The sequence below is a fragment of the Triticum urartu genome, chromosome 2A, assembly GCF_056163025.1.
Source record: "Triticum urartu cultivar PI428250 chromosome 2A, HENAU_Tu73, whole genome shotgun sequence".
Classification (NCBI taxonomy): domain Eukaryota; kingdom Viridiplantae; phylum Streptophyta; class Magnoliopsida; order Poales; family Poaceae; genus Triticum; species Triticum urartu.
In genome coordinates, this window is record NC_141874.1 from 290,931,014 (window position 1) to 290,944,897 (window position 13,884).

The following is a 13,884-nucleotide window of genomic DNA, read 5'->3' on the forward strand; positions in this document are numbered from 1 at the left end:
TTATATTGTAATTATAGGCACATGCATCTCGAAGCCATTGATGTCGACATCTGGTATGTCGTCAAGAATGGCGTTCCCAAGGGCGGTGAAGGTGTTACCGTTGTTGATGTTAAGAGGTTTATTCAACTAGATTCGACTGCCAAGAACATCATCTGTGGTCATCTGACTAAAGGATAGTACGGCTGTGTGAGTACACTGGAGACTGCGAAGCTGGTCTGGGACTGGCTCTTCAAGGTCAACGAAGGCGTCTCAACTCAGAGAGATTCAAGGATTGATGTTCTTCGCAACCTCTTCAACCGCTTCAAGAGAAACAACAATGAGAATGTCTAGCTCATATTTGATCGCCTCACTAATATCATAAATGAGCTTCGCGCACTTGGCGCCACTGAGATCACCAAGCACGAAATTTTCAAGAAGCTCCTAAGATCACTTGACATCTCATTCGACACCCTGGCCCTGATGATACAAGAACGTCCTGACTTCAAAGATCTCAATCCGTCTGACATACTTGAGAGGCTCAACACACATGAGTTCCAGTTATCTAAGAAGAGAGACATCTATGGCCCCAACTATGGCCAAACCCGTGCTTTGAAGGCAAAGGTTGTTTCCTCGTCTGAAAAAGAATCTGACTGCAGTTCTAGGGATCCTGAAGACATTAGAAAGGATCTAGCTATCCTCGTGAAGAAGTTCCAAAAGTTCTACAAGAAGAATCGCATCAGAAAGTCTTCAAGATCCAGCTCAAGAAATGATGAAGCTTCCACTCGTGACTACAAGAAGAGAACATGCCACAAATGCAAGAAGCCTGGTCACTACATCTCTGATTGTCCGCAATGGGACAAGGAATCTAAGAAGAAGAAGAAGAAGAAGAAGAAGAAGGAATATGATTCTGACAACAACAACAAGAAGAAATCCTCAAAGTCTTCTTCAAAGTCTTCATCTCATAAGAAGAGCTCGTCCAGCAAGGCCCGTGCGTTTGTTGGCAAGGAGATGGATTCAGAGGAGGAGTCTGCTTCCGAGGAGGCGGAGGTAGAGTTTGAGGAGGAGTCCGATTCTGGCGTGGCAAGCCTAGCTGTAGCTTCGGCTTACGTCGCCAAGTCCATCTTCAACACCGAAGACAATGGCCACGTCGCTGATGATGAAGCCGATGATGAGGATGACTCTGCTCCAACCTACTGCTTCATGGCACGTGGTGCCAAGGTAAACTCACGCGATGCTTACTTCCAAATATCCAGTGAAGATGACTCTGAATGTGAATCCAAACCTAGCTACAAAACACTTGCTAAAATTGCAACTGAACAACAAACTGTTATGGAACATATTCAAAAATTGCTACACAAAAGCGATGACCTGTTGGACGCGGAAATGAATCGAACTCAATCCTTAATTGAAGACATTAAAAATCTTCATGTTAAGTATGAGGAACTTGAAAGTCGTCATGAAACTCTCTCAGCTACTCATGAGAAGCTTTTCTATGATTGTCTTTAAAAGAAGCAAGAACCTGAGAATCTGAGCGCGTCTCATGAAGATCTTTAAAGGAGAACAATTCACTTCGCGCTCAATAGATCAGTTCCGCTCAGGAAGATTTTGAGCCACCATGTCTAAAATGTCTTGAGCGTGATAATGTTGTCTCTGTTGCTAAATGTTCTATCGTTGCTACTGTTGCAATATCTTCAACTGCTGATGTGGTAACTAACACATTTTCTGAGGATACCACTACTATTGCTGATGAGAATGCCAGGTTGAAGACATTGCTTGAAATAGGGATGTACAAAAGCCTCAAAGGGCATCAGACACTATGTGATGTCCTCAAGAAACAGATCTCGAACCGAAATCCTAGGAAAGAGGGTGTTGGGTTCGAGAGGAAAATGAATGTTGATGGTTCATACTAGAAGCCTGAGCAGTACCCCAAAACCACATGGGTTGCTGCAAAGGGACCTTCAATGGATCCATCTACCTTATCTGGCTTCACTTGTGCTAACCCTATCATCATTGATGAATTCTTTGATGCAAACTACAAACTGTTTAAGAATCAGAATGATGAAGTGTTTGCCAGGTATATTGGTACTAACTGTAGGAATGGACCATCTTTGAAGAGATCTGGGTGCCTAAAAGTTGTCTTGAGAAGCTTCCTGTAAATGTCATCATGACACCACCTGGGAAGAAGATAAACCCCAGACCAAAGGCTTCATATGGTCCAAAGGCTTCATACAGATAGAGGACCCACCAAGCCCACCATAACGCCAATGTTTCGCAGGGAAACCATACTTAGACTTATGAATATGAGCGTGTTTCATCAAACCACTATGTTCATAAGACCAAGAACTTTTCTGCTTACTTATGAGTATTATTCACCTCCTGCAGGCTATTTGCTATGGCTCCAAAGCCAAAGTTCTCATATGCTGCACTTAGACTCATTGCTTCTAAGCCACTCTCTGAAGATGTGGGTGGTTAAGAAGAATTAACTCTCTTTTGCAGGAAATGGTCTTCAGCCGGAAATCAAAAGCTTCTAACGCTTATGCTGGAGACCTAAAACATCTTGTGGGACGCTGTAACATCCCCGTTGTAGTGCTACAGTGACCTCACACTAATGCTGCCATGTCGTCAGGTTTAACTAAGCCAAATTGCCACCTGATAAAAATCAAAGCCATTTTTCAAATTTTAAAATAAATTTGAAATAACCACTTCTTCAATTAATTGAACAAAATAGTTCATGTTATCGCAAATAATTTGAAAGCAATTATAAAAACAAAACCAACATTTTATAAAACATTTAAGTGCACTAAAACAATCAGAACAGTGCTGAAACAACAATTAAAATACTTTTATAATTTGTGAAAAAACCAAACTAATTTATTTAACTCTCAAACTTTTCGAGGCAGTGCCTAGAATTGCTTTATGAATTATGGGCTAAGTCCTTTATTTAATAAAGCACAATTGCTACTAAGAATTAAGTAAAACAGAAACAAATAAAAAGAAAATGGAAATCAGTAACTAAAACAATATAAAGAAAAGAGAGAAAGAAAGAGTCAGGAAGAAGAGGGGAGGCCCACGTGGGGCTGGGAGGCCCAGCCCACCTCCTCTCATCTCCCACCTCACGCTACAGGAGACGGGGGGAGGGCGTGGCGGCCATTCCACGGCCATGGTCGCCCCCAGCCACGTGCGGCCATCCCCCCGGCCCCCTCGTGGATAAGGGCGCATCCCGGCCCCCTACTAACCCTAGCGCCCCTTCCCCCTCGCTCGCCCCTCTCCCTCCCTGTTTTGCCCGTCGTCCGTAGCTCCATCGCTGCCGCCTTGTAGCGGTGCTCCGGGACCTCCTCGAGCCACGTGAAGACGACCAGGAGCTCCGCCCGCCTCATCTTCGTCGATCCCAAGAAGAAACTCAAGCGGGGGAGCGCTGCATCGCCGCCATCGAGTCATCTTCTCCGTGCACGGCCGCGGCCCCTCGCTGCCGATTGTGTCGCCGTCGAGCCGTCCCCGGCCTCCCCGAGCGCGTCACCGAGCCCCGTGGTGAGCCTCGCTTCCTCCTGCCTAGTTACCCTTTGTTTCGGTCGCTGTTTCCCGACTCCCGTAGCTCGTCGTGGTCGCCATGGCCGGACGTCGCCCTGCACGCGCTCGCATGCGCCCTCTGGATGCGCCCTTCTACACGTAGCCCCGCCGCCGACGTGCCTCGCTTGCCTCCCGCCGCTGCTGCCCCATCGCGCCAGCGAACCCCTGCCTAGCGCCCGTGCTGCCGGCTGCCGCAGTTGCCGTTGCCTACTGCTGCTGCTCTTGCCTTGCTGCTGCCGCTAGCCGCTGCTCGGCGTGCCTGCTATTGCACTGTTGTACTAGCTGCTCTACTGCACACTACTACTGCTGCCGTTGCACTACCGTTGCTGCTCAAATGCTACCGCTAGTTGTTGTAGTTGCTGCTTGGCCATGGCCACGAGCGTCGGATGTGCGTGCTTGTGCATGAGCTCAACGTACAGCCACACAATGGCTGGCTAGTGCCATTTCCATATGGGGCTGGGCCTAATTAGATTAAATGTTAATTACTATTAGTGTTATCTTACTAATAATAGTCACTGACGCTGGGCCCCGCTACCTAAATAAAACAAGTAAAAACCATCTAATTGAAGTAAAGACAATGACGCATGGGACCCACTTACACTATTCATTTGTTGACCAGTCAAACTTTGAATGGGTCAACCTAACCCTACTGGCCCCACTGTCATACGCACGGGCTAGAGTGGCATTAGGTGACAAAAGTATATACTGCTTTTATTTTGAATTAATATAATTTTAGAAAACATTAAAACTTTGGAAATTCATATAAAATAATCCGTAATTCGGATGAAGATAATTTGTACATGAAAGTTGCTCAGAACGACGAGACGAATCCGAATACGTAGTCCGTTCGTCTGCCACACGTCCCTAGCATAGCGAGCATGCAACAATCCACCTCCGTTTCATCTGTCCGAAAACGTCAAACACCGAGAATACTTTTCCGGATGTCCCCTCTTCACCGGTATCGCCTACTACTACGTTAGGTCACCCCTAGCACCGCGTATTGCCATGTTATGCTTTGTGTTGCTTTGATTGCTCTATTATTTATTTGTGTCCCCCTTCTGTTACTTCTTTTCGGTAGACCTCGAGACCGCCGCTGATACCCCCATGATCGACTACATCACCAACGACCCTTCTTCCTGTGCAACATAGCTTCCAGGCAAGCCCCCCCCCCTTGATCACCAGATATCGCCTATTCTTCTCTCTACTGCTTGCATTAGAGTAGTGTAGCATGTTACTGCTTTCCGTTAATCCTATTCTGATGCATAGCCTGTCTCTGCTACTACTATTGTTACCTTTACCTGCAATCCTAAATGCTTAGTATAGGATGCTAGTATTCCATCAGTGGCCCTACATTCTTGTCCGTCGACCATGCTATACTATCGGGTCGTGATCACTCAGGAGGTGATCACGGGTATATACTTATATACATAATACATGATATATGTGGTGACTAAAGTCGGGTCGGCTCGTAGAGTATCCGCGAGTGATTCACGGATTGGGACCAAAAGGGCGTTTGTCCTGACGGCCCTCTGAGTGGACCTTTGTGGCGGAGCGACATGGCAGGTTGAGACCACCTAAGAGAGAGGTGGGCCTGGCCCTGGTCGGCGTCCGTGGTTAATTCAATTAACATGCTAAACGAGATCTTGGTATTTGATATGAGTCTTGCCACTGGCCTATACACACTAACCAACTACGCGGGAACAGTTATGGGCACTTGATGTCGTGGTATCAGCCGAAGCCTTCGTGACGTCAGTGACTGAGCGGCGCGTGCCGGATTGGACTGGAACGCCTGCTCTTGTATTAGGGAGGCTAGGTCTGCTTCCGGCCGCCCACGCAACGTGCAGGTGTGCAATGGGCGATGGGCCCAGACCCCTGCGCCATAGGATTTAGACCGGCGTGCTGATCTCTTTGTTGAGCCTAGGTGGGGCTGTGACGTGTTGATCTTCCGAGGCCGGGCATGACCTAGGAAAGTGTGTCCGGCCAAAGGGGATCGAGCGTGCTGGGAAATGTGGTGCACCCCTGCAGGGAAGTTTATCTATTCGAATAGCCGTGTCTCTCGGTAAAAGGACGACCTGGAGTTGTACCTTGACCTTATGACAACTAGAACCGGATACTTAATAAAACACACCCTTCCAAGTGCCAGATACAATTCGGTGATCGCTCTCTCACAGGGCGACGAGGAGAGGATAGCCGAGTAGGATTATGCTACGCGATGATACTTGGTTAACTGACCATCTACTCTCTTCTACTGCTTCAAGATGGAGGATGCCAGAAGCATAGTCTTCGATAGGACTAGCTATCCCCCTCTTATTCTGGCATTCTGCAGTTCAGTCCACAAATACTACCCATTTCATTGATACCAATGCATATGTAGTGTAGATCCTCGCTTGCGAGTACTTTGGATAAGTACTCACGGTTGCTTTGCTCCCTCTTTTCCTTTTTTCTTGGATGTCGCAACCAGATGATGGAGTCCAGGAGCTAGAGGACCCCGAGGATGTTTCTACGTGGAGTTCGGCTTCGAGGAGTAGTTAGGAGGTCCCAGGCAGGAGGCCTTGCCTTTTCGATCATTGCTACTTTTGTGCTAGTCTTCTTAAGGAAAACTTGTTTAACTTATGTCTGTACTCAGATATTATTGCTTCCGCTAACTCTTGTGTATTTGAGCTTATGTATTCGAGCCCTCGAGGCCCCTGTCTTGTAATATAAAGCTTGTATTATTTTAATTTGTGTCTAAGAGTTGTGTTGTGATATCTTCCCGTGAGTCCTTGATCTTGATCGTACACATTTGCGTGCATGATTAGTGTACGGTCAAATCGGGGGAGTCACAAGTTGGTATCAGAGCCGACTGCCTGTAGGAATCCCCCTTCCACACTCCTTGCCAACAGTTGAGTCTAGTCGATGAAAATTGTTTTACTAACTTGGTTGTGCGGCCCATGGGCCCACGTCGCCATTGGGTGGTATTAGGATCTTTTATTCCTCGTCTATACTCTGGGACTGTGATCTCTCTTCTATCCGGGTGTTGGAAATATGCCCTAGAGGCAATAATAAATTAGTTATTATTATATATTTCATTGTTCATGATAATAGTTTATTATCCATGCTAGAATTGTATTGATAGGAAACTCAGACACATGTGTGGATACATAGACAACACCATGTCCCTAGTAAGCCTCTAGTTGACTAGCTCGTTGATCAATAGATGGTTACGGTTTCCTGACCATGGACATTGCATGTCGTTGATAACGGGATCACGTCATTAGGAGAATGATGTGATGGACAAGACCCAATCCTAAGCCTAGCACAAGATCGTGTAGTTCGTATGCTAAAGCTTTTCTAAATGTCAAGTGTCATTTCCTTAGACCATGAGATTGTGCAACTCCCGGATACCGTAGGAGTGCTTTGGGTGTGCCAAACGTCACAACGTAACTGGGTGGCTATAAAGGTACACTACAGGTATCTCCGGAAGTGTCTGTTGGGTTGGCACGAATCGATACTGGGATTTGTCACTCCGTGTAAATTGAGAGGTATCTCTGGGCCCACTCGGTAGGACATCATCATAATGTGCACAATGTGATCAAGGAGTTGATCACGGGATGATGTGTTACGGAACGAGTAAAGAGACTTGCCGGTAACGAGATTGAACAAGGTATCGGGATACCGACGATCGAATCTCGGGCAAGTATCGTACCGATGGACAAAGGGAATTGTATACGGGATTGATTGAATCCTTGACATCGTGGTTCATCCGATGAGATCATCGTGGAGCATGTGGGAGCCAACATGGGTATCCAGATCCCGCTATTGGTTATTGACCGAAGAGTTGTCTCGGCCATGTCTGCATGACTCCCGAACCCGTAGGGTCTACACACTTAAGGTTCAATGACGCTAGGGTTATAGGGAAAGTATGTACGCGGTTACCGAATGTTGTTCGGAGTCCCGGATGAGATCCCGAACATCACGAGGAGTTCCGGAATGGTCCGGAGGTAAAGATTTATATATGGGAAGTCCTGTTTTGGTCACCGGAAAAGTTTCGGGTGCTATCGGTAACGTATCGGGACCACCGGGAGGGTCCCGGGGGTCCACCAGGTGGGGCTACTTGCCCCAGAGGGCTGCGTGGGCCAAGTGTGAGAGGGGACCAGCCCCAGGTGGGCTGGTGCGCCCCCCACCAGGGCCCAAGGCAAAGAGAGAAGGAAAAAAGGGGAAACCCTAGGCTCACATGGGCCTAAGGCCCACCTAGTGGTGCGCCCCCCTCTCTCCCCCCTTGGCCGCCCCCTAGATGGGATCTAGGGCTGGCCGCCACCCCTAGGAAGGGAACCCTAGGTGGGGGCGCAGCCCCTCCCCTTCCCCTATATATACTTGAGCAAAGGGGCAGCCCAAGACACGATTCAATCTCCCTGTTGGCGCAGCCCTACCCCTCTCCCTCCTCGTCTCTCGTAGTGCTTGGCGAAGCCCTGCTGGAGTCCCGCGCTCTTCCACCACCACCACGCCGCCGTGCTGCTGCTGGATGGAGTCTTCCCCAACGTCTCCTTCTCCCCTTGATGGATCAAGGCGTAGGAGACGTCACCGGGCTGTACGTGTGTTGAACACGGAGGTGCCGTCCGTTCGGCACTAGGATCATCGGTGATTTGAATCACGACGAGTACGACTCCATCAACTCCGTTCACTTGAACGCTTCCGCTTAGCGATCTACAAGGGTATGTAGATGCACTCTCCTTCCCTCGTTGCTAGACTTCTCCATAGATTGATCTTGGTGATGCGTAGAAAATTTTGAATTTCTGCTACGTTCCCCAACAATGGCATCATGAGCTAGGTCTATGCATAGTTTCTATGCACGAGTAGAACACAAAGCAGTTGTGGACGTCGATATTGTCAATTTACTTGCCGTTACTAGTCCTATCTTGATTCGGCGGCATCGTGGGATGAAGCGGCCCGGACCGACCTTACACGTACTCTTACGTGAGACTGGTTCCACTGACTGACATGCACTAGTTGCATAAGGTGGCTAGCGGGTGTCTGTCTCTCCCACTTTAGTCGGATCGGATTTGATGAAACTGGTCCTTATGAAGGGTAAATAGAAATTGGCATATCACGTTGTGGTTTTGGCGTAGGTAAGAAACGTTCTTGCTAGAAACCTATAGCAGCCACGTAAAAACTTGCAACAACAATTAGAGGACGTCTAACTTGTTTTTGCAGCATGTGCCTTGTGATGTGATATGGCCAAAAGGATGTGATGAATGATATATGTGATGTATGAGATTGATCATGTTCTTGTAATAGGAATCACGACTTGCATGTCGATGAGTATGACAACCGGCAGGAGCCATAGGAGTTGTCTTAATTTATTTATGACCTGCGTGTCAACATAAACGTCATGTAATTACTTTACTTTATTGCTAACCGTTAGCTGTAGTAGTAGAAGTAATAGATGACGAGACAACTTCAAGAAGACACGATGATGGAGATCATGATGATGGAGATCATGGTGTCATGCCGGTGACAACAATGATCATGGAGCCCCGAAGATGGAGATCAAAAGGAGCAAAATGATATTGGCCATATCATGTCACTATTTGATTGCATGTGATGTTTATCATGTTTTACATCTTATTTGCTTAGAACGACGGTAGCTTAAATAAGATGATCCCTCGCAATAATTTCAAGAAAGTGTTCCCCCTAACTGTGCACCGTTGTGAAGGTTCGTTGTTTCGAAGCACCACGTGATGATCGGGTGTGATAGATTCTAACGTTCGAATACAACGGGTGTAAGCCAGATTTACACAGCAAAAACACTTAGGTTGACTTGACGAGCCTAGCATGTACAGACATGGCCTCGGAACATGGAAGATCGAAAGGTCGAGCATGAGTCGTCTAGAAGATACGATCAACATGAAGATGTTCACCGATGTTGACTAGTCCGTCTCATGTGATGATCGGACATGGCCTAGTTAACTCGGATCATGTTTCACTTAGATGACTAGAGGGATGTCTATCTGAGTGGGAATTCATTAGATGAACTCAATTATCATGAACATAGTCTGAATTGTCTTCGCAAATATGTTGTAGATAAATAGCTCACGTTGTAGCTCCCTGTTTCAATACGTTCCTAGAGAAAGATTAAGTTGAAAGATATTGTAAGCAATGATGCGGACTAGGTCCGTAGTCTGAGGAGTGTCCTCACTGCTACACAGAAGGCTTACGTCTTTGATGCACCGCTCGATGTGCAAACCCCTACAACGTCGTCTGTGGATGTTGTGAACACCTGACAGACACATCCTGATGACTACTTGATAGTTTAGTGCACCATACTTTACGGCTTAAAATCGGGATTCCAATGACGTTTTGAATGCCATAGAACATATGAGATGTTCCAAGAGCTGAAATTGGGATTTCAGGCTCATGCCCGTGTTGAGAGGTATGAGACCTCTGACAAGTTCTTTTGCCAACAAGATGGAGGAGAATAGCTCAGCTAGTGAGCATGTGCTCAGAATTTCTGGGTGCTACAATCACTTAAATCAAGTGGGAGTTAAACTTCCAGATAAGATAGTGATTGATAGAGTTCTCTAGCCACTATCACTAAGCTACTAGATCTTCATGATGAACTATGACATGCAAGGGATGGAGTTGATCCCGGAGCTGTTCGCGGTGCTTAAGACCGCAAAAGGTAGAAATCAAGAAGGAGCATCAAGTGTTGATGGTTTAACAAGACCACTGGTTTCAAGAAGGGCAAGGGCTAGAAGGGAAACTTCATGGATGGCAAACCAGTTGCCGCTCCGGTAAAGGAACCCAAGGATGAACCCAAACCTGAGACTAAATGCTTCTATTGTAAGGGGAACGGTCACTGGTAGCGGAATTACCCCAAATGCATGGTAGATAAGAAGGCTGGAAACTTCAACAAAGTATATATGTGTTATTAATGTGTACCTCACTAGTACTCCTGGTAGCATCGGGTTATTGGATACCGGTTCAGTTGCTATTATTGGTGACCTAAAGCAAAAGCTACGGACTAAATGGAGACTGGCTGAGGGCGAGGTGACGATGTGTGTTGGAAGTGTTTCCAAAGTTGATGAGATCACCATCGCACGCTCCATCTGCCTTTGGGATTAGTATTGAACCTAGATAAATGTTATCAGGTGTCTACGTTGAGCATGAATATGATTAGATCATGTTCATTGCAATACGGTTATTCATTTAAATTAGAGAATAAGGGTTATTCTGTTTACATGAATAATACCTTTCATGGTCATGCACCCTATGTGATTGGTTCATTAAATCTCGGTCGTGGTAATACACATGTTCACGCCAAAGGATGTAGAGTTAATAATGATAGTACCACTTTCTTGTGGCACTGCCGCTTAGGTCATATTGGCGTAAGATGCATGAAGAAACTCCATATCGATGGATGTTTGGAGTCACTTGATTTTGAATCGCTTGACACATGCGAGCCATGCCTCATGGGCAGGATGACTAAGACCCCGTTTTCAGGTACAATGAAACGGGCAAGTGACTTGTTGGAAATCATACATGCTGATACATGTGATCCGATGAGAATTGAAGCGTGCGGTGGATATCGCTGTTTTCTCATCTTCACTGATGATTTGGGTAGATATAGGTATATCTACTTAATGAAGCACAAGTCTGAAACGTTTGAAAAGTTCAAGCGATTTCAGAGTGAAGTTAAGAATCATCATAACAAGAAGATCAAATTCCTACGATCTGATCAATGAGAATATCTGAGTTATGAGTTTGGCAAACACTTAAGACATTGTGGAATTGTTTCACAGTTGAAGCCACCTGGAACACCACAAGGTAATGGTGTGTCCGGACGTCGTAATCGAACCCTATGAGATATGGTGCGATCTATGATGTCTCTTACCAATCTACCGTTTTCATTTTGAGGTTATGCGTTAGAGACAACTGCATTCACTTTAGATAGGACACCATCTAAGTCCTTTGAGACGATGTCGTATGAACATTGGTTTGGCAAGAAACCAAAGTTGTCGTTTCTTAATGTTTGGGGCTGCGATGCTTAAGGCTTCAGCCGGAGAAGTTCGAACCCAAAGCAGAAAAAAAAACATCTTCATAGGATACCCAAGGGTGAGAGTTGGGTATACCTTCTATCTCAGATCCGAGGGCAAATTGTTTGTCGCTAAGAACGGGTCCTTTCTCGAGAAGGAGTTTCTCTCGAAAGAATTGAGTGGGAGGAAGATAGAACTTGATGAGGTTGTCGAACCTTTACTTCAACCAGAGAGTGATGCAACACAGAAAGATGTTTTCTGTGGCGCCTACGTCTGTTGAATAGGAAGTTAATGATAGTGATCATAAAGCTTTGGATCAAGTTGCTATCGAACCTCGTAGGTCGACAAGGATATGTACTACTCCTAAGTGGTACGGTAATCCTGTCTTAGATATCATGTTGTTAGACAACAATGAACCTACGAGCTATGGAGAAGCGATGGTGGGCCCGTATTCCGACAAATGGTTAGAAGCCATGAAATCCGAGATAGGATCCATATATCAGAACAAAGTATGGACTTTGGTGGACTTGCCCGATGATCGGCAAGCCATTGAGATAAATGGGTCTTTAAGAAGAAGACGGACGTGGGCGGTAATGTTACCGTCTATGAAGCTCGACTTGTGGGAAAGAGTCTTTTCACAAGTTCAAGGAGTTGACTACGATGAGAATTTCTCACCCGTAGCGATGCTTAAGTCCGTCGGAATCATGTTAGCATTAGCTGTATTTTTCGATTATGAAATCTTACAAATGAATGTCAAAACAAGTTTTCTTACCAGTTTTCGTAAGAAAAGTTGTATGTGATACAATAAAAGGTTTTGACGATCCTAAGGATGCTAAAAGGTATGCTGGCTCCAGCGATCCTTCTATGGACTAGAGCAAGCATCTCGGAATCGGAATATATGTTTTGATGGAGTGATCAAAGCTTTTAGGTTTATACAATGTTTGTTAGAAATTTGTATTTACAAGAAAGTGAGTGGGAGCACTACAACATTTCTGATAAGTATATGTGGATGACATATTGTTGATTCAAAATAATGTAGAATTTCTAGAAAGCATAAACGGTTGTTTGAAGAATGTTTTTCAAAGGAAGACCTGGATAAAGCTGCTTACATATTGGGCATCAAGATCTATAGAGATAGATCAAAACGCCTGGTGATACTTTCAAAGAACGCACACCTTGACATGTTTTTGAAGGAGTTCAAAATAGATCAGTCAAAGAAGGGGTTCTTACCTGAGTTGTAAGGTGTGAAGTTGAGTAAGACTCAAAGCTTGACCACGGCAGAAGAAAGAGAAAGGACGAAGGTCGTCCCCTATGCTTTTGTCATAGGCTCTATACGGTATGCCATGCTGAAGTACCACACCTGATGTGTGCCTTGCCACATGTCTGGCAAGAGGGTACAAAGGTGATCTAGGAGTAGATCACCAGATAGCGGTCAAAATTATCCTTAGAGGAATAAGGAAATGTTTCTCGGTTATGGAGGTGATAAAGAGTTCGACGTAAAAGAGTTACGTCGATGCAAGCTTAACACCTATCCGGATAGCTCTGAGAAGAGATACCGGATACGTATAATGGAGCAACAATTTGGAATAGCTCCAAGTGGAACGTGGTAGCAGCATCTATGATATAAAGTTTTGCGAAATACATAGGGATCTGAATATGGCAAGACCCGTTGACTACAACCTCTCTCACAAGCATAACATGATCAAACCCAAAACTCTTTGAGTGTTTATCACATAGTGATGTGAACTAGATCATTGAGTCTAGTAGACTCTTGGATGTTGGTCACATGGCGATGTGACCTGTGAGTGTTAATCACATGGCGATGTGAACTAGATTATTGACTCTAGTGCAAGTGGGAGACTGTTGGAAATATGCCCTAGAGGCAATAATAAATTAGTTATTATTATATATTTCATTGTTCATGATAATAGTTTATTATCCATGCTAGAATTGTATTGATAGGAAACTCAGATACATGTGTGGATACATAGACAACACCATGTCCCTAGTAAGCCTCTAGTTGACTAGCTCGTTGATCAATAGATGGTTACGGTTTCCTGACCATGGACATTGCATGTCATTGATAATGGGATCACGTCATTAGGAGAATGATGTGATGGACAAGACCCAATCCTAAGCCTAGCACAAGATCGTGTAGTTCGTATGCTAAAGCTTTTCTAAATGTCAAGTGCCATTTCCTTAGACCATGAGATTGTGCAACTCCCGGATACCGTAGGAGTGCTTTGGGTGTGCCAAACGTCACAACATAACTGGGTGGCTATAAAGGTACACTACAGGTATCTCCGAAAGTGTCTGTTGGGTTGGC

At 45.4% G+C, this 13,884-nt stretch overlaps 1 long non-coding RNA gene across 1 annotated transcript; it reads left to right on the forward strand.

Annotated features, from left to right (window-relative positions):
* The first annotated feature begins 2,958 nt into the window (after positions 1-2,958).
* Positions 2,959-6,266, forward strand: LOC147984859 (uncharacterized). Its single transcript, XR_015615072.1, has 3 exons — positions 2,959-3,507; positions 4,625-4,702; positions 6,008-6,266. It is a non-coding gene; the product is annotated as an uncharacterized LOC147984859 (long non-coding RNA).
* Positions 6,267-13,884: the final 7,618 nt, after the last annotated feature.